The 25,090-nt window shown below is 42.2% G+C and overlaps 1 protein-coding gene across 1 annotated transcript in view; it reads right to left on the bottom strand.

Annotated features, from left to right (window-relative positions):
* rab22a (RAB22A, member RAS oncogene family) overlaps positions 1–25,090 on the bottom strand; it is a 64,791-nt gene that overhangs the window by 38,510 nt on the left and 1,191 nt on the right. The window lies entirely within an intron of this gene.

Raw genomic sequence — 25,090 nt, 5'->3', positions numbered from 1 at the left:
CTCAGAGCTTTGGCATGGTCTTCACTTTGTGTAATACACTTTACTGTTCCTCCTGCCAAAACAGATAACCTACTTATATTCCCACATTACATGGTTTGTCAAATTGATCTATATATATTTTCTAGCTCCCTCACGTCCGATAAATTACTTTCCTACCGGTCATGTCCTCAGCAAATTTGGTAATAATACCTTCCATCCTCTCATTCCTGATGATTTTATTCAAATTATGATTTCACAGTTTGTTTAACTTTTGTGTAAAACACAATTACATAGAACTGTCTTCAATAGTTAAAGATCAGGTTATAAAACATGCAAAGTTTCCTTGCCAAGTATTCAATTTTTCACCAGGTTATAGCCCAACAGGTTTATGTGGAAGTACAGTACTAACTTTTGGAGTGCTGCTTCTTGGTCTGGTAGGCTAGTGGAAGTGAAGGCTGGAAAAATTACAACATTTAAAAGGTATCTGGATGGGTATTGAATAGGAAAGGGTGAGGGATACGAGCCACGTGCAAGCAAATGAGAGGACATTAATTTAAGATATCTGGTTGGCATGGACGTGTTGGACCGAAGGGTCTGTTTCTGTACTGTACATCTCTGACTAGAACTTTGTGCTAGATTATGAATTTCAATCTGCAGAATAACGTTTTAGAAACCTTTTAATTATCCAAATAAGAATTTCTTAAAATTTCTTAATATAATACTACTGAACTAAAATGCCCTCAACACAAGTATATGAAGCTGAGTGCTTGCTTACAATTTTTAATGCAATTTTACTTGCTTTAATCATAGATCGGCAGACACAGACAAAGGCATTCTACATAGTCAATCAACTGCTCAGTGTTTTGATGCCAAAGAAAAACCATGCTCAGAAGATAGCAAGATTAAAAAAAGCCTCATCTTTTTTGCTATTTTAATTAGTTTGCCCTCAGTTACAAACTTTAATTTCCTGTATTTACTTCTCATTTCATTTCCCCAGTTCAAAAACTAGACACAAGTTTGTGACCTTAAGTGCTTTTTATTAATAAAACAAAATTCTATGAATAGCTCCCCCACATTTTGTTTTTGAAAAGTGTCAGAACTATTTGAATCTGGCACGCTTGAAATATTCAATTCCTGCATTTATTGAGTTACTCACAATTTAACACAGATTGCATTATAATTTTTTAAGATTAAAATGGGGTCCCCACATATAAAAATAGATTAAACCCTCTGCTTGGCCAACACAGTGTCGTTATGCTTTTCATCACATTGAGAAACTCAATTTCCCTTATCCTGCCTTGTAATATATTGTTTGCATCTTCCTGCCTAAGTTGTGAAGTGCACGGTAATGTGCAAAACATAAGATGGACAAAGCAGCAATACACTCCAGGTTTCCAGCCTTGACTGATTTCAGATAAATTAGCATTAACAGTGCATCGGGCAAGAAAAATGAGTGAAGGTTCATGCTCCATCTTTACCCAGTAGCTCTTGCCGCAAGCATGAGGGTGATTGCCAGAGCAGAAGTCTGGCTGTGATTCACCACCTACCTTGGCAATCAAATAGAAAACCTTTGGGTAAGTAACCATTATGGAACAGGGGCAAGACAGCCAAAGGAGGGGAACAGATATGTTTCAAATATAGTAAAATACAGCTTCCAGTAAAATTTATTGCTCCAAACAAATCTTCAGAATCCAAAAAAAAACATGTGGACTCACGCAAGATAGGACAGCAGTGTATTATTATGCTGTTTAAAAAAAGGTTAAAATAAACGCTGAGGATTAGAATTCTTCACCACTGTGGATATTCATAATAATCAATGACTATAAGGATTACATTACCCAGTCAGTTGTCAAAGTAGAATTAAATGAATTTTACATCTATTAGTTAAAGAATAAAACAGCACAGGAACAGGCCCTTCAGCTCTCCAAACCTGCAAGGATACATTTTACCGTTCCATACTACAACTTCTTCACTTACAGGATCCGTATCCCTCCATTCTCTTCCAAGTCATGTATTTGTCCATGAATTCTGCTATTCTGTCTGCTTCCACCACCCTTTGTGTGAAAAACTTCTCACACCTCTTCTCAACTCCCCCACTGCACCTTGAACCTGTGCCTCCTAGTAATTGACCCCTCCACCCTGGGAAAAAGCCTCGTACTTTCCACTCTATCCATACCACTCACAAATCTTATAAGGTCATCCCACAACCTCCTGTGTTCCAGGGAAAACAACCCCAGTCTGGCCAATCTTTCTTCATAGCTAAAATTCCCCCATACCAGGCAACATCCTGGTAAACCTTTCTGTATCCTCTCCAAAGCAACCACAACCTTTTGGTAGTGTGGTGACCAAAACTGTACACAAGTTAAGTTTTTGCTTTACACAATGTTGAAGGTTTCCTGAAAGTAAATGGCCATTTCCTCAAAGTAATTTACTTGGTAATCCCTCTTTACCAATTTTCCTGCCAATATCATGAAAACTGCGTACATTTAAACAAGCATGAAATAATCCAAACTAACAAACGGATTAACCAGCTTTTCAAAGTGACTAGCAGCATCAACAGTATTCCCTATTTTTACTCTGCTTATACAAGGCTGACTCAGAAAACAACATAGAAAGAGGCCTTTCAGCTTAGCATGTTTTCACCAGCAATCTGCAATTGTGCTCGTCCCACTCCCTGCCCTTTCCACTTAATCCCACCAATCAGTTTTGGAAGTTACAATTTTCCCCTAACAGTCTCAGGAAGTGCATTCCACATGCCCTGAACATTGCAAAAAAGGAGGTTTGGAGGTCTTGCCATCCCATTCCCTGTCCTCAGCCAAAGCAAAACACTCAGGAACACTGTATAGTTTTACCTCCATCTTTATTCCAGGCTTTGGAGGGAGACAGAATGATCGCCCACGTGCACAGGGACATGAGTTCACAGTCTTCTCTGGAATACCGGTTTCTTAATTAATTATAGTCATTTTACATGGAGGAGCATCCAGATAAGGCAACATACATATTAATTGGGTGGATGTTAAAAATCAACGAGTATCAATAGCAGAGACCAAGCCCTTCACTGTTGTACAAGGGATGTTCTTCACCTTATTAACTGGGTTCATACAATGGATATTTTCACCTTGTTAACTGACGTTACATACTGACTGTTACCTCATCTTGTTAAATGGTTGTACATAATGACTGCCTTTCCACCTTGTTAACCCATTACCCTTACCTCCAGCAACCTATTGTTAACTAAGCTCTTAGCTGATCTGAGTCATGCTCAGCTGAATGTCTTGTTTCACAAATCTCAGAACTTAACTCTTTCCCTGCCTGCTTGTACCCTATGTACAGTCTTAAAATGCATCAAAGTAGATAAATCCCCCCATCTTGATCAAGAGTATCCCAACACATTGTGGGAAACAAGGGAAAACATTGCCACATCCCTAGCAGAGAGTAGTATCAACAGCCATGGGTGAAATGCTGGAAGACTGGAGGGTGGTCAACGCTGTGACATTATTTAAGAAAGAATACAAGGAAAAGCCAGGAACGACAAATGAGCCTAACGTCAGTGGTGGGCAAATTGTTGGGAGGGAATTCTGAGAGATAGAACATAGATGCATTTGGAAAGGTTAGGACTTAAAGATAGCCAGCATGGCACTGTGCAAGGGAAATCATGTTTCACAAACTTGAGATTTTTGAAGAGGTGACCAAGAAGGTAAATGAGGGCAGTGCAGTACACATTGTCAAAGGCCTTGCTAAAGTCCATGTACACAAAGTACTGCATGGTAGATCGATTAGTACGGTTAGATCACATGGGATCCAGGGAGAGCTAGCCAACTGGATACAAAGTTCGCTTGAAGGGAGGAGACAGAGGGCATTGGTAGAGGGCTTTTGTTCAGTCTGAGGCTATGACCAGCAGGGTGCCACAGGATCGGTGTTGGGTCCATTGCTATTTGTCATTGATGTAAATGATTTGGATGAGAATATCAGAGGCATGGTTAGAGAATTTGCAGATTATACTAAAACTGGTGGTATAGTGAAGATGGTTATCTAAGAGTACAATGGGATCTTGATCAACTGGCTAGTGGGTCGAGGAATAGCAGATGGAATTTAATGTAGATAAATTTGAGATGTTGCATTGTGTTAAGACAAACCAGGGCAGGATTACACAGATAATGGTAGGGCCCTGGGGAATGTTGTTAAACAGAAGGATCTAGGGAGGAAGGTACATAATTCCTTGAAAGTGATGTCACAGGTAGACAGGGTGGTGAAGGTGGCCTTTAGTATTCTTTCCTTCATTGGTTAGAGCAGGAATTGGGATGCCATGCTACAGCTATACAAGCTGCACAAACTAGAAGAAGAGGTGCAAAAAAGATTTACAAGGATGTTACTGAGACTGGGAGGTTTGAGTTGTAAGGAGAGGCTGGATAGGCTGGGATGTTTTCCCTCGAATGTTTCAGGCTGAGGACTGATCTTATTGAAGTTCATAAAATCATGAGGGGCAGAAATAAGTTGAACAGTCAAGGTATTTTCCCCAGGGTAGGGGGCATAGGTTTAAGCTGAAAGGGAAAAGATTTAAAAAGGACTGGAGGGGCAACTATTCACACAAAGAGTGATGTGTCTATGGAATGAGCTGACAAAGGAAGTGGTAGACACAGGTACAATTACAACATTTAAAAGACATTTGGACCAGTACATGGATAGGAAAAGGTTCAAAGGGCTAGCAGCCTAACACAGTTAAATGGGACTAGTTCAATTTAGGAAACCTGGTCAGCATGGGTGAGTTGGACCAAAGGGTTTTGGTTTGGTGCTACAGGTTGTAGATTGGATTGATAAAGCACAGAAAGGCCCTTTGGCCCATCGAGTCGAAACCAACATAACTACCACTAAAAGTGTGCTGATCCTAATTTCCTTCACTTGTCCCAGATCCTTGAATGCTATGATATTTCAAGTACTCGTCAAAATATTCCTAAATATTCCTCCACTCCCTCCATTCCAGATTCCTATCACCTGCTGAGCAGAAAAGCTTTTTTCTCCCAAATTTAATCCAAATCTCCTGCCCACAATCCCAAAACTCTACCCTTGTGATTGACCTGTCAACCAAGGGGAACAACTACTCTCTACTCACCTTGTCTATACCCCTCAATCCATCGCCTCAAATCATGTCTCCCCATCAATCTTCTCTGCTTTAAAAGAAAACAATCCAAGTCTATCTAGTCTCGCATCCCAGGAAACATCCTGGTTAACCCTCCTTGTCGTCCCATTTCCACCCTCCGTCAAAGCGAAACGCTCAAGGACACAGTAGTTTGACCTCCTCCATCTTTATTCTGCGCCCTCGAGGGAGAGAAAGTGATCGCCCATGTGCACAGAGTCATGGGTTCACAGTCTTTTCTGGAACCTCAGTTTCTCAAATGAACTATATAGTCATTTTACAGGAAGGAGCATCCAGCTCAGGCAACATACATATTAATTGGGTGACCGTTACAATCAATGAGTATCAACAGCAGAGACCAAGCCCTTCACTGTTGTACAAGGGATGTTCTTCACCTTGTTAACTGGGTTCATGCAATGGATATTTTTCACCTTGTTAACTGATGTTACATACTGAATACTACCTCATCTTGGCTCTACATTATGATTGCTTTTCCGCCTTGTTCACCCATTATCTTTGCCTTCAGCACCCCATTATTAACTAAGTTCTTAGCTGATCTGAGGCATGCTCAGCTGAACCTTGTTTCACAACACATTCTCATTCCCTCCTTTTATCATTTCACGATCACCACTGAGATGGCACTACCAGCTTTCCGAAGACTCTGATAGCCAGTATTGACAGCAAGTTATTGACACACAGCATACAATGATTATAACGATAAAAGTTACTAGACCGTTACAGGAATTAGAGTTTGAAGAATCTTCCCATGTGGAAAAAAACATTCACCAGTAAAGTTTTAAATCCACAGTCCTTAGTGACCACTCTATCCCATTCAAGCGGAGTGGAAACAAGCCAGTTCTCCAAAATCTCCCTTAGTGAAGTCTAACCTGAAAACAAATCCAGTCTGTTCTTGCATCACTCCTCAGAGAAATCCGATTGCTGGGATAAGGGCAGTTGAATGCTTCACAAAACTGACGAAACCTCCATCCTCGCAGAGATGCTTCAGATGGAGGATACCACTACATTGAGCGTGCAGTGCTGTGGCTGCAATTGCAGGCTAGGTAAACGCTGCATTCGTAGCCTCTGTATCCCCTCTAGTGCGATCACATCCTTCCTGTAGAGAGGTGACCAGAACTGCACACAGTACTCTGGCTGTGGCCTGACCAACAATCTGTAGAGCTCTAATATCATTTCCTTGTTCTTAAAATCTATTTCACAATCTATGAAAGCAAGTTTCCCAAATGCCTACTTAACCTTTTCATGTGCTCTGCCAACTTCAAGGATCTATGAATAATTACCATAAGATCCTCCTTGCTTCTTCTGCAAAGTGCATCATCTCACAATTGTCTCACAACTATCTGCCACCAGTATGCCCAATCCATCTTATGATGGTGCTGCTCCTTTAACAAGGTTACGTTGTCCTTGTTTTTGCTTTCAGAGCAGTCGTAAAGACACAGGTTGCGAGAGGTCTGGCTTGGAAGGGTTGTAGTATCAATCTGTTTATAGCTAACAGAGCTGTCTCAGGCAAAGACTTTCAAGTTAAAAAAAAACTTGTACAATGAAAGGGGAGCGGCCAGTTCTCCCAGCTCAGCTGTTCTCTGGTTTGATTTGATTTGATTTGATTTGATTTGATTTTAGCAAGCAGAGTTGTGAAGCTGCTGGACACAAAGAAGCAGGTCCGTGCTGATAGAGGAGAGATGTGAGAGAAAAGGACTAAGAACCAGCGTGGGATTTTTCCTTTTTTCACAAAGCAATGTTTACGGGGATTGTTGCAAGTATTTGGAACAGCATCATTAAGTTGGGATAATCTGATGGGTTTTCGGATTGCTTAAGTTATTTGGTATTCTGTTCTCTCTGGTTTCATTCGGTAATCGGAAGAGTCATAGAGATGTACAGCATGAAAACAGACCTTTCGGTCCAACTCATCCATGCCAACCAGATATATCCTAACATAATCTATTCCCATTTGCCAACACTTCGCCCATATCCCTATAAACTCTTCCTATTCATATACCCATTCAGATGCCTTTTAAATGTTGCAATTGTACCAGCCTCCACCACTTCCTCTGGCAATTCATTCCATACACGCACCACCCTCTGCGTGAAAACACTGCACCTTAGGTCCCTTTTATATCTTTCTCCTCTCACCCTCAACATATGCCCTCTAGTTCTGGACTCCCCCACCTGAGAGAAAAGACCTTGTCAGTTTATCCTATCCACACCCCTCATGATTGTATAAACCTCTACAAAGATCACCCCTCAGCATCTGACATGCCAGGGAAAACAGCCCTAGCCTATTCACCCTCTCCCAAAAGCACAAGTCCTCCAATCCTGGCAACATCCTTGTGAATAGTTTCTGAAACCTTTCAAGTTTCACAACATCCTTCCGATAGGAAGGAGACCCACAACTACACATAATAATATTCCAAAACTGGCCTAATCAATGTCCTGTACAGCTACAACATGACATCCCAATTCCTATACTCGATGCTCTGACCAATAAAGCAAAGCAGACAAAATGCCTTTTTCATTATTCTATCTATCTATCTGCGACTCTACTTTCACGGAACTATGAACCTGCACTCCAAGGTCTCTTTGGTCAGTAAAATTCACCAGGATCTTACCATTAAGCGTGTAAGTCCTGCGCTGATTTGCTTTTCCAAAGTACAGCACCTCGCATTCATCGAAGTTAAACTCCATCTGCCACTTCTCAGCCTATCAGTCCATCTGATCAAGACCCCATTGTAATCAGAAGTAACCTTCTTTGTTCATGACACCTCCAAATTTTGATGTAATCTGCAAACTTACTAACTATACCTCCAATATTCACATTCAAATCATTTACATAAATGACGAAAAGTAGTAATAATTAAAAAGGACAGTAGTGGGAAGTTGTGCTTGGAGTCAGAGGAGATAGGGAAGCGCTAAATGAATATTTTTCATCAGTATTCATATTGGAAAAAGACAATGTTGTTGAGGAGTATACTGAGAAACAGGCTTGAGACTAGACGGGATGGAAGTTCACAAGGTGGTGGTGTTGGAAATTCTGCAGTGTGAAAATAGATAAATCCCGTGGGCTCGAAGAGATTTTTCTGAAGATTCTCTGGGAAGCTAGGAAGGAGACTGCCGAGCTTTTGGCTTTGATCTTTATGTCATCATTATCTAGAAAAATAGTGCCAGAAGGCTTAGGATAGCAAATGTTGCTCCCTTGTTCAAAAAGGAGAGTAGAGACAATCCTGGTAGTTATTGACCAGTGAGCCTTACTTCTGTTGTAGGCTAAGTGTTGGAAAAGGTTATAAGAGATAATTATAAATCGTATAACTATAGAAATAAATTGATTAGTGATAGTCAACATGGTTTTGTGAAGAGTAGGTCGTGCCTCAAACATTATTGAGTTCTTTGAGAAGGTGACCAAACAGGTGGATGAGGGTAAAGCGATTGATGTGGTGTATATGGATTTCAGTAAGGCATTTGATAAGGTTCCCCACAGTAGGCTACTGCACAAAACACAGAGGCATGGGATCGCGGGTGATTTAGTGGTTTGGATCAGAAATTGGCTAGCTAAAAGACAACAGAGGGTGGTGGCTGATGGGAAATGTCCATTCTGGAGTTCAGTTACTTGTGGTGTACTGCAACGATCTGTTTTGGGTCTACTGCTGCTTGTCATTTTTATAAATGACCTGGATAAAGGTGTAGAAGGATGGGTTAGGCAAGCTGCAGAGCTCGGCTGAGAGATGGCAAATGGAGTTTAATGCAGAAAAGTGAGAGATGATTCTTTGTAAGGAGTAACAGGAATATAGAATACTCTGCTAACAGTAAGCTTCTTGGTAATGTAGATGAGCAGAGGGATCTCTGTGTTCATTTACATAGATCCCTGAAAGTTACCACCCAGGTTGATAGGGCTGCTTCGGCAGCATACTGTGATGGTTCGGACCCATGAGATCATGCTGCAGCTGTACAAAACTCTGGTGCAGCTGCACTTGGAGTGTTGCATGCAGTTCTGGTCACATTATAGGAAAGATGTGGAAGCTTTGGAAAGGGTTCAAAGGAGATTTACTGGGATGTTGCCTGGTATAGAGGACAAGTCTTATGAGGAAAGGTTGAGGGACTGGAGGCTGTTTTTGTTAAAGAGAAGGTTGAGAAGTGACTTAATTGAGACATACAAGATAATCAGAGGATTAGATCAGGTGGACAGTGAGAGCCTTTTTCCTAGGATGGTGATGGCTAGCACAAGGGGACATAGCTTCAAACTGAGGGGTGATAGATATAGGACAGATGTCAGAGGTAGTTTCTTTACTCAGTTCTTCTGAGTAAAGAACACACTGCCTGCAACAGTTGTAGATTCGCCAACGTTACAGGCAGTTAAGTGGTCATTGGATAGGCATGTGGATGAGAATGGGATAGTGTAGGTTAGATGGGCTTTGGGTTGGTTTCACAGGGCAGCGCAACATCGCGGGCCAAAGGGCCTGTATTGCACTGTAATGTTCTATATTCTAGTGGACCCAGCACAGATCCTTGTGGCACTCCACTGGTCACAGGCTTCCAGTCTTAAAAGCAACCCTCCACCACCATCCAAATGGCTAGTTCTCCCTGTATTCCATGAAGTCTAACCTTGCTAACCAGTGTCCCATGAGACTTGTCGAACACCTTACTGAAGACCATATAGGTCACATCCACCATTCTACCCTCATTCCTCTTTGTTACTTCAAATAAAAAACTCAAATCAAGTTCATGAGACATGATTTCCCACACACAAAGCCACGCTGCCTAACCTAATCAGTCCTTGCCTTTCCAAATACATGTAACATCCTGTCCCTCAGGATTCCCTCCAACAACTTGCCCACTACTGATGTCATGTTCACTTGTCTATAGTTCCCTGACTTTTTCTTACAACCTTTCTTAACTGTTAACCATGTTAACTAAGCTCCAGTCTTCCTGCACCTCACCTGTGACTGTCGATGATACAAATATCTCAGCAAGGGGCCCAGCAATCACTTCCCTAGCTTCCCACAGAGTTCTAGGCTACACCCGATCAGGTCCTGGAGATTTATCCATTTTTATCCATTTCAAGACATCCAGCACTTTCTCCTCTAATATGGACATTTTTTCAAGATGTCACCATCTATTTCCCCACATTCCATATCTTCCATGTCCTTCTCCATAGTAAACACTGATGCAAAATACTCGTTTAGTATCTCCCACATCTCCTTCGGCGCCACACATAGGCTGCTGCACTGATCTTTGAGGAGCCCTATTCTCTCCCTTTTGTCCTTAATTTATTTATAAAAGTCCTTTGGATTCTCCTTAACCCTATTTGCCAAAGACATCTCAGGTCACCTTTTTGCCCTCCTGATTTCCCCAAGTGTACTCCTACTACCTTTATACTCTAAGAATTGACCCGATCTCTCCTATGTATATCTGACATATACTTGGTTATTTTTCTTGACCAAAACCTCAATTTCTCTAGTCATTCAGCATTCCCTACACCTACCAGCCTTTCCTTTCACCCTAACAGGAATATATTGTCACTGGACTCTCGTTATCTCATTTCTGAATGCTTCCCATTTTCCAGCCTGCACTTTACCCGCGAACATCTGTCCCCAATCAGCATTGGAAAGTTTTGCCTCATCGCATCAAAATTAACCTATCTTCTTCCATCACTATTTCAAAACTAATAGAATTATGGTCGCTGGCCCCAAAGTACTCCCCCACTGACATCTCAGTCACCTGCCCTGCCTTATTTCCCAAGAGTGGTGCAAAACTTGACCTTTCTCTAGTAGGTACATCCACATACTGAATCAGAAAATCTTCTTGTACACACTTCATCTCTCCATCTAAACCCTTAAGTCTATGGCAGTCTTGGTCTATGCTTGGAAAGTTGAAATCCCCTACCATAACCACATTATTCTTACAGATAACGGAGATCTCCTTACAAATTTGTTTCTCAATATCCCTCTGACTATTAGGGGGTCTATAATACAATCCCAATAAGGTGATCATCCCTTTCTTATTTCTCAGTTCCACCCCAGTTGTATTCCTAGGAATATCCGACAACAGCAGTAATGTTATCCCTCATCAAAAACGCCACTCCCCATCCTCTCTTTCCTCCCTTTCTGTCCTTCCTATAGCATTTGTATCCTCAAACATTAAGCTGCCAGTCCTGTCCCCTAAACCAAGTTTCTGTAATTGCTATGATATCCCAGTCCTAGGTTCCTAACCATACCCAGAGTTCATCTGCCTTCCCTGTTAGACCTCTTGCATTGAAGTAAATGCAGTTTAATTTGCTAGTCCTACCTTGTTCTCTGCTTTGTTCCTGCCTGCCCTGTCTGTTTGACTTGCTCCTATTCCCAACTGTACCAGTCTCAGATTGATCTCTTTTCTCACTATTCTCCTGGGTCCCACCCCCCACCTTACACATTTAAATCCTCCCAAGCAGCACTAGCTAATCTCCCTGCCAGTAAATAAACAAGTTTTGTATAAAACCTAAGTGGTTGGGCCAGCTGCATCCCTCCTGGAATACCCACATTACACTTGCTTAAAACAACTAGCAAAGTTAGGGTCTGGGCTACTTTCTTGAAATGTTTTGAGGGGGTCTGGCCTAGTCCATAATAATCTATATTTTCCTGTAATCTACAACCATCATCTTCACCATTAATCACTCTTTCAATCTTTGTATTGTCTGCAAACTTATTTAACATTCTCCCCCCATATTTTCAAATACTGTATATAATGTGTGTATATAACAAACAATAACAATTTCCCAATATTGATCCTTGTGGTACAATGCTGGACACCAGCCTCCAGTCATTTAAACAGCCTTCTACCACTCCCCTGAGCATCCTATTACTAGGCCAATTTCTGATCAATCTCACTAAATTTCAAGTTTTTCAGCCTTCCACGTGGGACCTTGTCAAAAGCTTTGCTAAAATCCATGTAAACGACATTAACTGAATTGCCCTCATGCACACGAACATTTTCAAAAAATTCTAAGAAATTTGTTAGGCATAACCTCCCTCTGACAAAGTCATGCTGACTATCGCTTATTAGCCCATACCTTTTCAAAGGTGGGTGTTAATCTGTTCCTTCAGAATTTTCTCCAATAGTTTCCTTACTGCTGACATGAGATCACTGGTCTGTAATTTCCTGGTTCATCTCCAAAACCCTTCTTGAAAAGTGGAACCACATTAGCCATTCTCTAGCACTTCCTACGGCCAGAATGGAATTAAAAGTTTGTCTCACAGCCTCTGCAATCTCCTGCCTTGTCTGTTTTTAAGCCCCACAGACCCTCGTATACCTCGCCATTTCCTATGCCAAGTTGTGCAAGTTCCTCTCAGTCACTTTTCCTAAATTCTGTACCTATATTCTCCTTTTCCAGAGTGAAGATTGAAGAGGATTTTATTCAACACCCTTACAATATCCTGAGGCTTCACATTCAGGTTGCACCCTTGGTCCATTAAGTGCCCTATTTCCCTGGTTAAACTCTTCCCTTTACATGTATTTATGGAATACCTTAGGATTCTCCCTAATCCTGTTTGCTTGTCCTTTTGTGTTCCTTCCTGCACTTCCTGTATTCCTCTCCAGTTGAATTGCTCCCTATGGGCTTGCTAAAAGCTTTACTCCTCATCTTTACCCAGTCCTGCGTTGTCCTAGACATCCCCAGATTCTTCCTGAATGCCCCCTATCATTTCTCCACTGTAGACTTACCTGCAACAACCTGTCCCCAATCTAATGTGCCAGATGCTGCTTTATTTTAATAAAACCTGCCTTCCTCCAATCCAAAGCAACCTTTTGCAAGCTTCCGCCCCCCCCTTGTCCAGAACAAACCTGAACCACACTGTGGTGGCTGCTATCGCCTAAATGTTTCCCTGCTGCCACAAACACTGGTCCAGCTTCTTTCCCCAGAACCAGATTCAGCACTCTGCCATTCATTATTGAACCTTCTACATACTGATACAAAAAAATTCCCATTTGTTCATCTCAAGAAATCTATCCTCTCTAAATCCTTAACACTCTAACTATCTGAATTTACATTGAGAAAGTTGAAATCCTCTCGTTTGATTACCTGATTAATACTCTTACACACCTCTTAACTGTCCACATATTAGCTCCTCCATTTCCCACTGACTCTTGAATTCCTCCAACACCATTCACAAACCTACCATAAGCATGTTTGTCTCAACGTGGTTCAGGTGCAGACTGTCTCATTTGTACATTTCCCACCTTCCCCAAAAATAGTTCGTGATCCAGGAAGCTAAAATCCTCCTCCTGCACCAACTCTCGAGCCAGGCATTAATCTGTCCTATTTCTAAACTCGCCACCATGTGGCACCAGAGGTAAGCCAGAGATCACAACCATTGATGTCTTGCTTTTTAATCTATTGCCTTGATCCCAGAATTGGTGATGCAAGCCCTCATTTTTCATTGTTACCAGCATGTACCATGACTTCTAACTCATTACCTTCCCACCATTCAGTGACATGCCTGACCCTAGCACGAGAGAGGCAACACACCATCCTGGAGTCACAGTTAGCCACAGAAATGTTGGTAGACTAGCCTTTATCCGAGTTCCAAAATTCAAAAAGCTCCAAAATCTGAAGTTTTTTCATGGAGTGTGGAGCATTAGTCATGTCTGCATAACAAGGTTTCTTCGGCAGGTGAAGGCCACACCTACTTGACCCACGTGGCGGCGTGGCCCAGCACTGGCAGGCATCAATTGTGTTTTTTTTTAAACACACAGTGTTTAATTGTTTAATTTCACTGTGAAAATGCCAGAAAGAGCTGCAGTTACACCTATGCCTAACAATAATAAAAAGAAATGGAAGCATCTGATGTTACCAGTAATGCAAAAAGTAGAGTTATTGCAGAAGCTTCATCGTGGTGTGTCTGTGCAGCATCTTACTGAAGAATACGGTGTTGGAACTACAACTGTTTATGATTTGAAGAAACAGAAAGACAAGTTACTGAAGTTTTATGGTAATAGTGATGACCAGAGACTAATGAAAAATAGGAAAACACTGCATAGGGCAAAAAATGAATATCTTAACCATATGTCGATGGAGTGGATTCAACAACGAAGTGAACGTATGCCACTGACTGGTTTGATGGTCATGAAACAAGCCAGAAAATATCATAATGAACTGAACATTAAAGGCCAAAGTCGATATTCAGAAGGTTGGCTGCAGAAATTTAAGCAGCATAATGGTGTAAAATATCTGAAAATCTGTGACGAAAAGGCTTCTGCTGACCATGAAGCAGCTGAAAATTATATTTCCATGGGTGAAAATAAGAGCCCATGGCTCGGTGGCAGAAAGCAGAGGGTAATGGTTGAGAAGTTTATTTTTCTGAATGGACATCCTCATCCAATGGGGTCACAGCTTGTGCTTCATAGAAATTATTTAGACTTTAAAATGTAGGAGAGTTGATCAGCAGATGAGACAAAAATTGGTGGGGTGATAAGTAGTGAAAATGTACAGCTTTAGATTATGGAAGGACAGACTGTTCTATGGAAAATGGAACTCAACCTGGGTAAACATGAGGTGATGCTCTTGGGTAGGACAAACCCAAGGCAAGGAAACACATGATGAATGGTAGCATCATGAAAAGCACAGAGCATCACAAGGACCTTGGTGTGCAAGTACAGTGGTCCCTTAGGATAAAGCAGTTAAGGCAGCATATGTGGTGCTTGCCTTTACTGGCCAAGACACAGTTTAAGAGCAGGGGGGTTATGATGGAACTGTATGAAACATTGGTTAGGCCATAGTTCCAGCATCATAGATCATAATCCTTGGATTACTCCCTGCACTACACTATACCAAATATAGAAATAAGAAAGTAGTGATACATTGTGTCTAAGGAGATAGTGCAGGAAGAAAAGCTTCAGTGCAGTTGTGGAATCCACATTATATGAGTGGATATAGGCACAAGTGAGGACTGCAAATGCTGGAAATCAGGGTCTAGATTATAGTGGTGCTGGAAAAGCACAGCAGGTCAGGCAGCATCCAAGGAGCAGCGAAAAAAAAACATTTTGGGCAAAAGCCCTTCATCATCCTGATTTTTCCTGCTCCTCGGAAGCTGCCTGACCTGCTGTGCTTTTTCAGCACCACTCGAATTGAGACACATGAGTGGATATGACAACACAGTGTGCAGAAAAGATTAAGCAGGATGTTGCCTGGAATGGAGAGTTCTAGTTATGAAGAGAGTTTGGACAGAATGGGGTTGTTTTCCTTGGAGCACAAGAAACTGAGGGTCGTGATGGAGATGTATAAGATTACAATGGGCATAGATAGAGTAGAGAGGAAGAAACCTTTCCCCTTGGAGGAAGGATTACTGACCACGAGGCATAGATTCAAGATAATAGGCAGGAGGTTTAGAGGGAATAAGAGAAAAATCTGGAACTCTGTGCCTATAACAATGAAGAGCAGAAATCCTCAATGTTTGAGGAGAGATTTGTGATGCTAGGGCACACAAAGATATAGGCCAAGTGCTGGAAAATGTGATTATAATAGCTAGATGCAGGCTTTGACCAGTGCAGAATCACTGGATCAAGGGGCATTATTCTGTGCTGTCCACCTCCATGACTCTATTGATTTATTTTTAAAATCAAAAAAAGCAGCAGCCATATTAAGCTTTTCTTTCTGCATCACCTCTTCATACACAATTCACCACCATTATCTTATTTCTGTATTCAATAAAATAGTGCAGGGAGTAATCGAGAGAATGTGGTCTTTGAAGTTCTGCTTTATAATCTCTTTCATAGCTCCCCAAATTATACCACCAAAGCTTTACCCCTTTTTCTACTGGCTGTTCACCTCCAAACACATGTCGATATTATGATCAAAATCATATTTATACTATGATTTTAAATAAGCAAAAGCTGCCTCCTGGCCAGATGAAGGCAGAGGAGGAATAGTGGATCACTTAACAGAATGGCTCATCACCATTACCTTCAAGGACAATTAATGTTGGTCTAGTTAGCCCACTCACCTATTGTACTCTATGCTACTTTCTCCCCACCCCCACCCTCCTCTAGCTTATCTCTCCACGCTTCAGGCTCTCTGCCTTTATTCCTGATGAAGGGCTTTTGCCCGAAACGTCGATTTTGCCTGTCCTCGGATGCTGCCTGAATTGCTGTGCTCTTCCAGCACCACTGATCCAGAATCTGGTTTCCAGCATCTGCAGTCATTGTTTTTACCTAATCAGCAACATCTACATTCCACTGAACCAAAGTCCCAAATCGTCAGGTGAAAACATAATCCTTTTCCTGATGGCTATAAATTAACAATGTAATTTATCTGGCAAAAGGCAACCAAAGAAAGACTGAATAGAGGCAAAGTCAAAATGAGTCAGGTTCCTAAGCTATTTCAATGGCCTTCTTCCATCAAAGTTAGAAATGGGGGCGTTGCTGACGATTGCAATGTTCTGCATCATTAGTGACTCTTCAGATACTGAAGCAGTCCACGTCCAAATGGAGCAAGAACTGCCCAATAAACAGCTTAGGCTAACAAGTAGTATTCACGTCACACAAATGTCAGACAATAACCACCTCCACTTCGTGCCAAACAAACCACCACCCCTGACATTCACTGGTGTTATCATTGCTGAATACCCCACTGTCAATACCTGAGGTTACCACTGACCAATAATTAAATTGGACTCACCATATAAATACAGGGCTACAATAGCAGGTCAGAGGCTAAACATGATGCAGCAATAAGTCACCTCCTGATGCCCTAGAGCCTACTCACCATCTACAAGGCACAAGTTAGGAATGTGATAGAATACTCCTCACTCAGCTCCAGCAACACTCGAAACTTGACATCATCCAGGACAAAGCAGTCAGCTTGATTGTTTGTGGATGTGGTGCCATTCATTCCCTCCATTACCGACATGGCAGCAAGTACCGCCTGTAAGATGCGCCGCAAAAATTCCCCAATGTTCCTTTGGCAGCACCTTCCAAACCAGTGACCACCATCATGTAGAAAGACATGGCTCCAGATACAGGGGGAACACAACCGCCTATTAGTCCCCTTTTAACTATTTACCATCCAGATTTGGAACTATATTGCAATCCCTTCAGTCTTGCTGGGTCAATATCCTGGAACACCCGAACTGCATTTTGGATGTACTAACAGTAAATTGAATGCACCATACCAGTTTCTCAACGGCAACTCCAGAATAAAAAAAATTGTAGATGACATGAAATCTTAGTTCTGTCAAAGTCATCGGTCACCAGCGCAACATTTCCACAGGATGATGCTTGGGATAAACCAGAAATCGGAGTTGATAATTCTCTAGATCAGCAGAATTTATGTAATCTTGTCATATGACTGTGCTAGCCACTCAAAACAGATTCAGTGGTAAGAACATGTGGTCATGGAACACAAGGCAAGCCACTTTTTTAAAACCATGATCTTCCTGCAAAGGATATACTGCTATGAAGTTGAAGGCACGCCGTGTACCTTTAAGAGAGAGGGCAACTGCCATCGAGACAGAAATGCGAGGAAATATAACATCTTGCTCTCCAAGAAATTAGGAAACACTTTCTATCAAAGGTACCTTTTCATATGAAACATATTTGCAGTAAAAAGACAGACATCTACCCAGGGAGATCCTCAGCCAGAAGAAAGACACAGAAGACGACAGCGACTGTGAGAGATTATGAAATTATGTTGATGTAATTCTAAGTAGTGTCTTATTGGAACTGCATATTGTTAGAGAGCTGGAGGCAGATTATAAGCTGTTAAGAAAAACGGAGGCTTAGAATTGTGAATAGTTGTTTTATGTTCACGGAGTTAAAAAATAAATGGATGTCATTTTCTTTAATGAGTGGAATTTGGGAGTTCTGTCACTCGTTTTAACAGATTATGAGGCGAGGTGAGCTTTTCTGGGTGTTTGGTCTAATTAACAGAGGGGTTCATCACTGTGTTGCAACATAAATAAAGACCATGAGTATGGTTAAACCTGCAAAAAATTATAAGCACCAATCAAAGGGCAGGTGACGTTAATACAGCCAGTGGAAAACCACAGCATAAAACTACAAGTGGCAGCCCGGCTGAGGAATCCTGGCCGGCCAACTGGCAGGAGCTGGAGGCCAAAGTCTCGGCTCGCCTAGGCCGCTGGACAGGACTGCTCCGAGTGCTATCTTACAGGAGTCGAGTGCTGGTCATAAACCAGCTGGTGGCCGCCATGCTGTGGTACCGGCTGGTCACTTTGGTCCCTCCTCCTGGCTTTGTCGCTGACATCCAGAGAACGTTGGTCGATTTCTTCTGGGCCAAAAAGATGCACTGGGTCGCCGCGCAGGTTCTGAGTCTCCCTATTGAGGAGGGCGGTCAGTCGCTGGTGTGCGTCCGCACCCAGGTCGCGACGTTCCACCTTCAGACCTTGCGGCGATACCTTTACGTCGAGCCTCCTCCTAGGTGGTGCGCCCTGGCGGGGTATTTTTTCCGCCAGGTGCGTAACCTCAACTACGACACGCAGCTCCTGTTCGTCGACCATGACGGTTTGGAGGTCGCCCTCAAGACGCTGCCTGTCTTTTACCAGGACCTGATCACTGTCTGGAACATGGTTGAATCGCGTCGCGCCTACCCTCCAGCTGGAGTAGCGGCTGTCGTCAGGGAGCCGTTGCTCAGGAATCCGCACCTCCGTACTCGCGGGTTCGAGTGGCTGTCGGAGGGGAGGGCCGTGGCGGCGAGGGTGACCAGGGTCGGGGACGTGCTGGGTGCCTGGGCTGGACGCTGCCGCAGGACATAGCAGGCAGGGCAGGGGTAGACGTCCGGTACGTGGCCACCGCCATCCGACGCCTCAAAACGGCGGTGCTCGGACCTGACGTAGTGCACCAGTTGGAGGACGCTCAGGTGTGCGGTGGGATCCCGTCCGCGCTCACCCCAGCCCGGACGGAATTTCACATTGGCCCCGGGGTCCCGTACTTCCCGCGGGAGCCTGTGCCCCACAACCTGAGCCGCCTCCGAAATTTTAATTTTGTTTCTTTCAAGGAAGCGAAAAGGAAAGCCCTGTATAGACTGCTGCTGCACACCGTCCACCTCTTCTCCCTCATCCACCGTCCGGACACGCCGTGGCGTGCCCATTTCCCACCGGGCGGTGGGGATCCCCAGTGGAGGGCTCTCTACGCGGGAGTCCTCCCCATTTCTCTCGGGGATCTGGGGTGGAGGGTGTTGCACGCAGCAGTCCCCTGCAACCGCAGGTTGCGGTGGTTCACGGACTTCCAGCCCAACTGCTTGTTCTGTGGCGCTGTGGAGTCCGTGGACCACGTATATATTGGGTGTGGGCGTTTGCACTCCCTTTTTGATTTTCTGAAAAACCTTCTCCTCTGTTTTTGGCTGCACTTCAGTCCCACGCTCCTGATCTTTGGGCACCCGGTACGGAGGAAGGAGGGCAGGTCTGAAGACCTCCTCGTGGGTCTGCTCCTGGGCCTGGCCAAACTGGCCATCAACAGGTCCAGGCAGCGGGCCATGGAGGGGGTCGTTAGGGCCGACTGCCTGCCCCTCTTCCGCGGTTACGTTAGAGCCTGGGTGTCCTTGGAGAAGGAGCACGCTGTGTCGACCAACACCCTGGAGTTGTTCAGGGAGAGGTGGGCGCCGCAGGGAGTGGAGTGCATCGTTTCTCCCTCCAACTCTATTTTGATTTAGTCCCTACCCTCCCCCTTCACTGTTTTGATCACACAGCACTGCCCTTTGATGTGAAGGGCAGTGTTTGTCACTGGCCACCCGGGTGTTTTCCTATCTTCCTGGTGGTGGAAATTGAATAAAGATTCGTGCACTTTGTGTCTTTCACTGTGTCTCACACCTGCACACACACACACCATGGGTGCTGGGGATAAAAAAAGCAGAAAAAAAAATATAAAAAAAAACACAGGAGTGAAACCTCCTCCTCTGCTTTTGGTTAAAAAAAAATAAAAGGGATGTGTTTTCTTTGTTCAGTTCCTCGCTTTCACTCAACCTCGCACGCCTGCAAAAAAAAAAGGGGTTGGTCAAGGGGGTCACCTAGCTTGTACAAGCTTTAGTTTGCAGAAGTTGGTGTGCACAAGTTGTATCTCGTGTGCAAAATCTCGGGAAAAGAACTTAAGGTACTGCAGGTTAGCCTGTTATCAAATGTCTTCTCAAAATCCAAATATATTACTTCAACTATTACTGCTTTATGTATCCTGCTTGTTACTTCCTCAAAAGAATTCTAGAAAATTTGTCGGCATAATTTTTCCCTCTGTGAAGTTATATTGTGTCTGCTTTATTATTATGTTATGCATAGCTAAATACTGTGTTGAGACAATCACTGATTTTCTTTATTTTTCTCATTTTGCGTTGGAATTGTGAGCTAAAGCATCAAACTCTGAAAAGTTTATTTTAAAAGTAAAACAAAAACTGATATTTGCATTTGGAACTGACCTGGCAAGATAACTGCAGATTAATTATTGTTCTAAGCACACTGCAGACATTTCAACACTAGGACATGTTATGCTGGAGGACTATCAGCTGGATGTTGCATGGTCCATCAGCTAGATATTGCATCGGTCAATCAAGACGAAGCTGGTGCTGGCTGGTAAACCATAGAGAATGTTGAAAAACAATTGATCGAGTTGGTTTCAACTGTTTTTTTTATCCAGGGGCAGAAAACCGTGTACTCAGGAGGCTGCAGGACTGAGAAGCTGTGTTTCAGTTTTTATTCACTAATTGTATATTCAGTTAAAGAATTAATGAATTTGTGAAAAGAATCCCAGTTTAGAATAAATAATCTTTGGAGTTGACATTGACCGGTGACTTCGGAATTCAAATAAGATACAATCACTTTTGCCTGTATTACAACGTATTGCTCGAAGATTCTATAACAAGTTAGTATTGATCTTTGAAACAGTTATCGAATAAACAATAAAAGAATTGTAATTTATCAAACGTTTTAATTTAGCCAGTTTCCCTAGCTCTTTTTCTCAAGTGATAATTATATTTATTTCCTCTCCTATTTTTGGCCCTTGATTATATAGTAATTTTGGAAAGCTGTCAATGTCTCCCATGGAGACCGATGCAAAGTATTTATTGAACCTCTCTGCCATTTCCTGGTTTTCCATTAGTCCCCCAAACTTGCTCTCTAAAGGGCCCATGTTAACTTTGGCCTCTCTCATTTTACACAAAGAAGTTCTTGCTGAGCATTTTGATGTAACTTGCAAGTATTACCTCAAAGTTTATCTTCTCCCACTTAATTTTTTGTGCGATCTTTTGATGGTCTTAAATACCAATAAGCACTAACCTTTATAGTACTCCACTACCTGCCAGTTTGAAAATGCCACATTCCTCCCTATTCTTTGTTTCCATTCACCCTATAATCCATCTTAATATGTTACCTCCTATTTTATTATGCCTTTTCTTGCAGATTAACCTTTACGTGACTATTTCAAATGTGTTTTAGAAATGCCCCTACTTCCCTTCTCACCTTAAACCTATGTCCTCTAGCTTTGAACTCCCCTAGCCTAGGGAAAGATCTTTTCTATTCATCTATCCTGGTCCTTCATGATTTTATAAACCACTATAAAAGGTCACCACTCAACCTCCGATGCTCTAAGGAAGATAGCCCCAGTCAATTCAGCCTTTCCCATTAGCTCAAATCCTCCAACCATAGCAACATCCTTGTAAATCCTTTCTGTACCCTTTCAAGTTTAACATCTTTCCGATAGGAAGGAGACCAGAATGGAATGCCAAACATGGCCTAACCAATGTATTGTACAGCCGCAACATTACCTCCCAACTCCTGTACCATTAAAGGCAAGGAGTACCAAACGTCTTCTTCCCTATCCTGTCTACCTACGTGAACACTTTAGGTTAGATACAAACATCAGGCACACTCCAGTCTTTAAGATCACATGCTTCACCTGCAATCTCACCACATTTACTGCACCGGAATGACACTTATCCTAGTTCTCATACCTCACATCTTGCGACCTGAAAGAAACCTCCAACTGAAGCTGAATAGGAACTACTTCATATTGCTTACCAACATTGACTAGAAATTGGCACTAGATTGCGTAAATTCATTTTGCACTTCAAATCTAACCCACAGTGACAGGATGACAGTCAAGGCACTGTGCTCCCTAAAATGACAATTGTATTAAAGGAAACAAGTACACAATTAGTGAACACAAGATGGATGCATTGGCAAAAACAGGCAGACAGATATATTTAACAATGGGCAGTTTTTCAAGAAACAAACAGATAATGCTGGAGCTACTAAGGAGGTCTGGCAACGTCTCTGGAGAGACAAACAGAATTAATATTTCAAGTCTGATACAAACTTGTCTAGAACCTTTCTTTTGTGCTTGCTCAAATTTTCAATGCTCACAGGATTTTGCTTTCATGCTGGAGTTTCAACAAAATTGGTTCAAGTACATTTCAACGTGGACAAGAAATGATAATAAAGAGTGACATGGGAAAGGCTTTACTATTTTTACAAAATCAACAGGTAGCTAGGATTTTAAAGATTAACAGGGATTAGTAAACAGCATGAAAGTAGAACAATTTGGATTACCCTTCGAGACAGCCAGTGCCAAATTGATGGGTCAGATGTGTTGCATTCTGCAAGTCTGTATTACTCCTTCACTTAAACCAATAGAGATTAATTTTGTCACCGATTTCTTAAAATCTTACAATGAGAATAATTTACTAAATTATACAGCATCCAGTAAAGAACTTACGCACTAGATAATTTGTTTTCAAATTGGATCAGTTAGAATACAGAGGAATCAGGCTAATAGAAATAAGTCTGTCTTCCCTGTGTAATAACAATTATCTACAGCAAAGCACATTCCTTTGCAAATGTCTTCTAATGCAGTCATGATTCAGATTTTTTTTTAATATACAGATGCTAAGTTATTTTTAAAATGTACTGTACTTAAAATGTGGTTCTAAATATTTAGGAAAACAAGTGTCTACGAATATTTAATTTCAGGAGTGCCTGAGTGTAGCCTACAGGTGGCAAATATAATTTTAGTACAACATGTTGTTAAATTTGTGAGGGTGCACAAAATATTTACAAGGAAGCTGCCAGGGTTGAGAGTTTAGGCTCTAAGAGGCTGAATAGGCTAGGGCTATTTTCCCTGGACCATGAAAGGGATGACCTTGTAAAGTTTATAAAATCATGAGGGGCATGGATAGAGTGAATAGTCAAGCTCTTTTTCTCAGGGTAGGGGAGTCCAAAATGAGAGGGCATAGGTTTAAGGCAAAAGAAAAAGATTCGAAAAGGAACCAAGGAGTAACGTGTGCATGCAAATGGTGGTGCGTGCAAGGAATGAACTGCCAGAGGAAGTAGTGGAGACTGGTACATTCACAACATTTATAAAACATCTGCATGGGTCTATGAATAGCAAGGGTTTAGAGGAATATGGCCAAAATACTGGCAAATAGGACTAGATGAATTTAGAATATCTTGTCAGCATGGGTGAGTTGGGATAAAGAGTCTGTTTCTGTGATGTACAACTCTATTCAAATCAGCCGGCAAAAGCATTATAGTTTTAAACTCAGAACCGTTCATGCCAAATTTGGCTAGGGAGGGGAATTGATGGTTTGACAGTGAGTGGTGATGACGACAAAATAGTTCAAAGACAAACAAGTTCAAAATTACAAATTCTATCCTTTCAGTTTTGGCTACTCGTACTAGTCAATCCTTCCAAAAAGTTGGGTGAAATTCACCAGTATAATTAGTTAACAACAGGGCCCGATAAACATAGTCCTCCAATTCTTACACAACATGCCTAGAGACAGTTGACAAAAGCATATTTAAGCACATGATTCAGTTCAAAACCTAGAAATTACCACTGACAACATTGTGATTTTTGTGAAGATTTGTAACTCAGGTTGTGGTTCAGCCTGTCAGTTTGCTTGCTGAGCTGGAAGATTTGTTCTGATGTTTTGTCACCATGCTAGGAAACATCAGTGAGCCTTCGGTGAAGCGCTAGTGTTCTGTCGTGCTTTCTATGTGAGTGATATCACTTCCGGTTCTTATTCCAAGAGGTTGTCCTCTAGGAATTCTCTTGCATGCTTTTGTTCAGTCTGTCTCAGGTTGGTCGTATTGTCCCAGATGAACTGGTGTCCCTCATCGTCTGTGTGCAAGGATACTAGTGATAGTTGGTAGTGTCTTTTGATGGCTAGCTAGTGCTCGTGTATCTTGGTGGTTAGTTTCCTGCCAGTCTGTCTGATGTGATGTTTGTCGCAGTCCTTGCATAGTATTTTGTATATGACATTGGTTCTGCTGGTTGTTGGTATGGGGTACAGGCTGTTTTGTGTGTTGTTAGGTTTGTGGGCTACCATCATGCCTAGGGGGCAGAGTAGTCTCATCGTCATCTCAGATGTCTTTAATGTATTGTAGTGCGGTTAGTGTCTCTGGGCTTTTTGTGTCTTTTTGTTTAGGTTTGTTGTTTAAGAATTGACAGACTGTACTTATCAGGTACCTGTTGTTCTTGAATACTTGTCTAGGTGTTTTTCTTTGCCATCTCTTAGTTGCTACTGCTGCAGTGTGTTGCGGCCCATTTAAATAATGTACTGATGTAGCTGTTTGTGGGTGTTGGCATAATTGCTCTTGTAGTTGAGTATCTGGTCTGTGTGTCGCTTTCCTGTAAACACTGGTCTGCAGTTCTCCATTGGCTTTGCATTCTACTGTGATATCTAGTCTGTTGGTGTTCTCTTCCTCTTTGGTGAACTTTATGGCAGTAAGGATGTGTTTTGCATTTGTAGGTTTCTTTTAATTGGTTTCATTTTGTGATGACAATGGTGTCATCCACGTAACGGATCCAAAGCTTGGGCTGGATCATGGAGATGGCCGCTTGTTCCAACTTCTGCATAACTGCTTCTGCCAGGAGTCCTGATACTGGTGGTGCCATGGGTGTCCCATTGATTCGTTTTAGGTCGTCGTTGACAACGTTTTTACAATGTTTGAAAATAACTTGTATTTGTTCAACATTTTTTTGAAACTTCAATGTACAGAA

This window comes from Chiloscyllium plagiosum, unplaced genomic scaffold (assembly GCF_037043375.1).
Source record: "Chiloscyllium plagiosum isolate Xiang-an unplaced genomic scaffold, Cpla_swu_hap1 HiC_scaffold_15, whole genome shotgun sequence".
Lineage (NCBI taxonomy): Eukaryota > Metazoa > Chordata > Chondrichthyes > Orectolobiformes > Hemiscylliidae > Chiloscyllium > Chiloscyllium plagiosum.
This window is presented reverse-complemented; position numbering and strand designations above follow the sequence as displayed.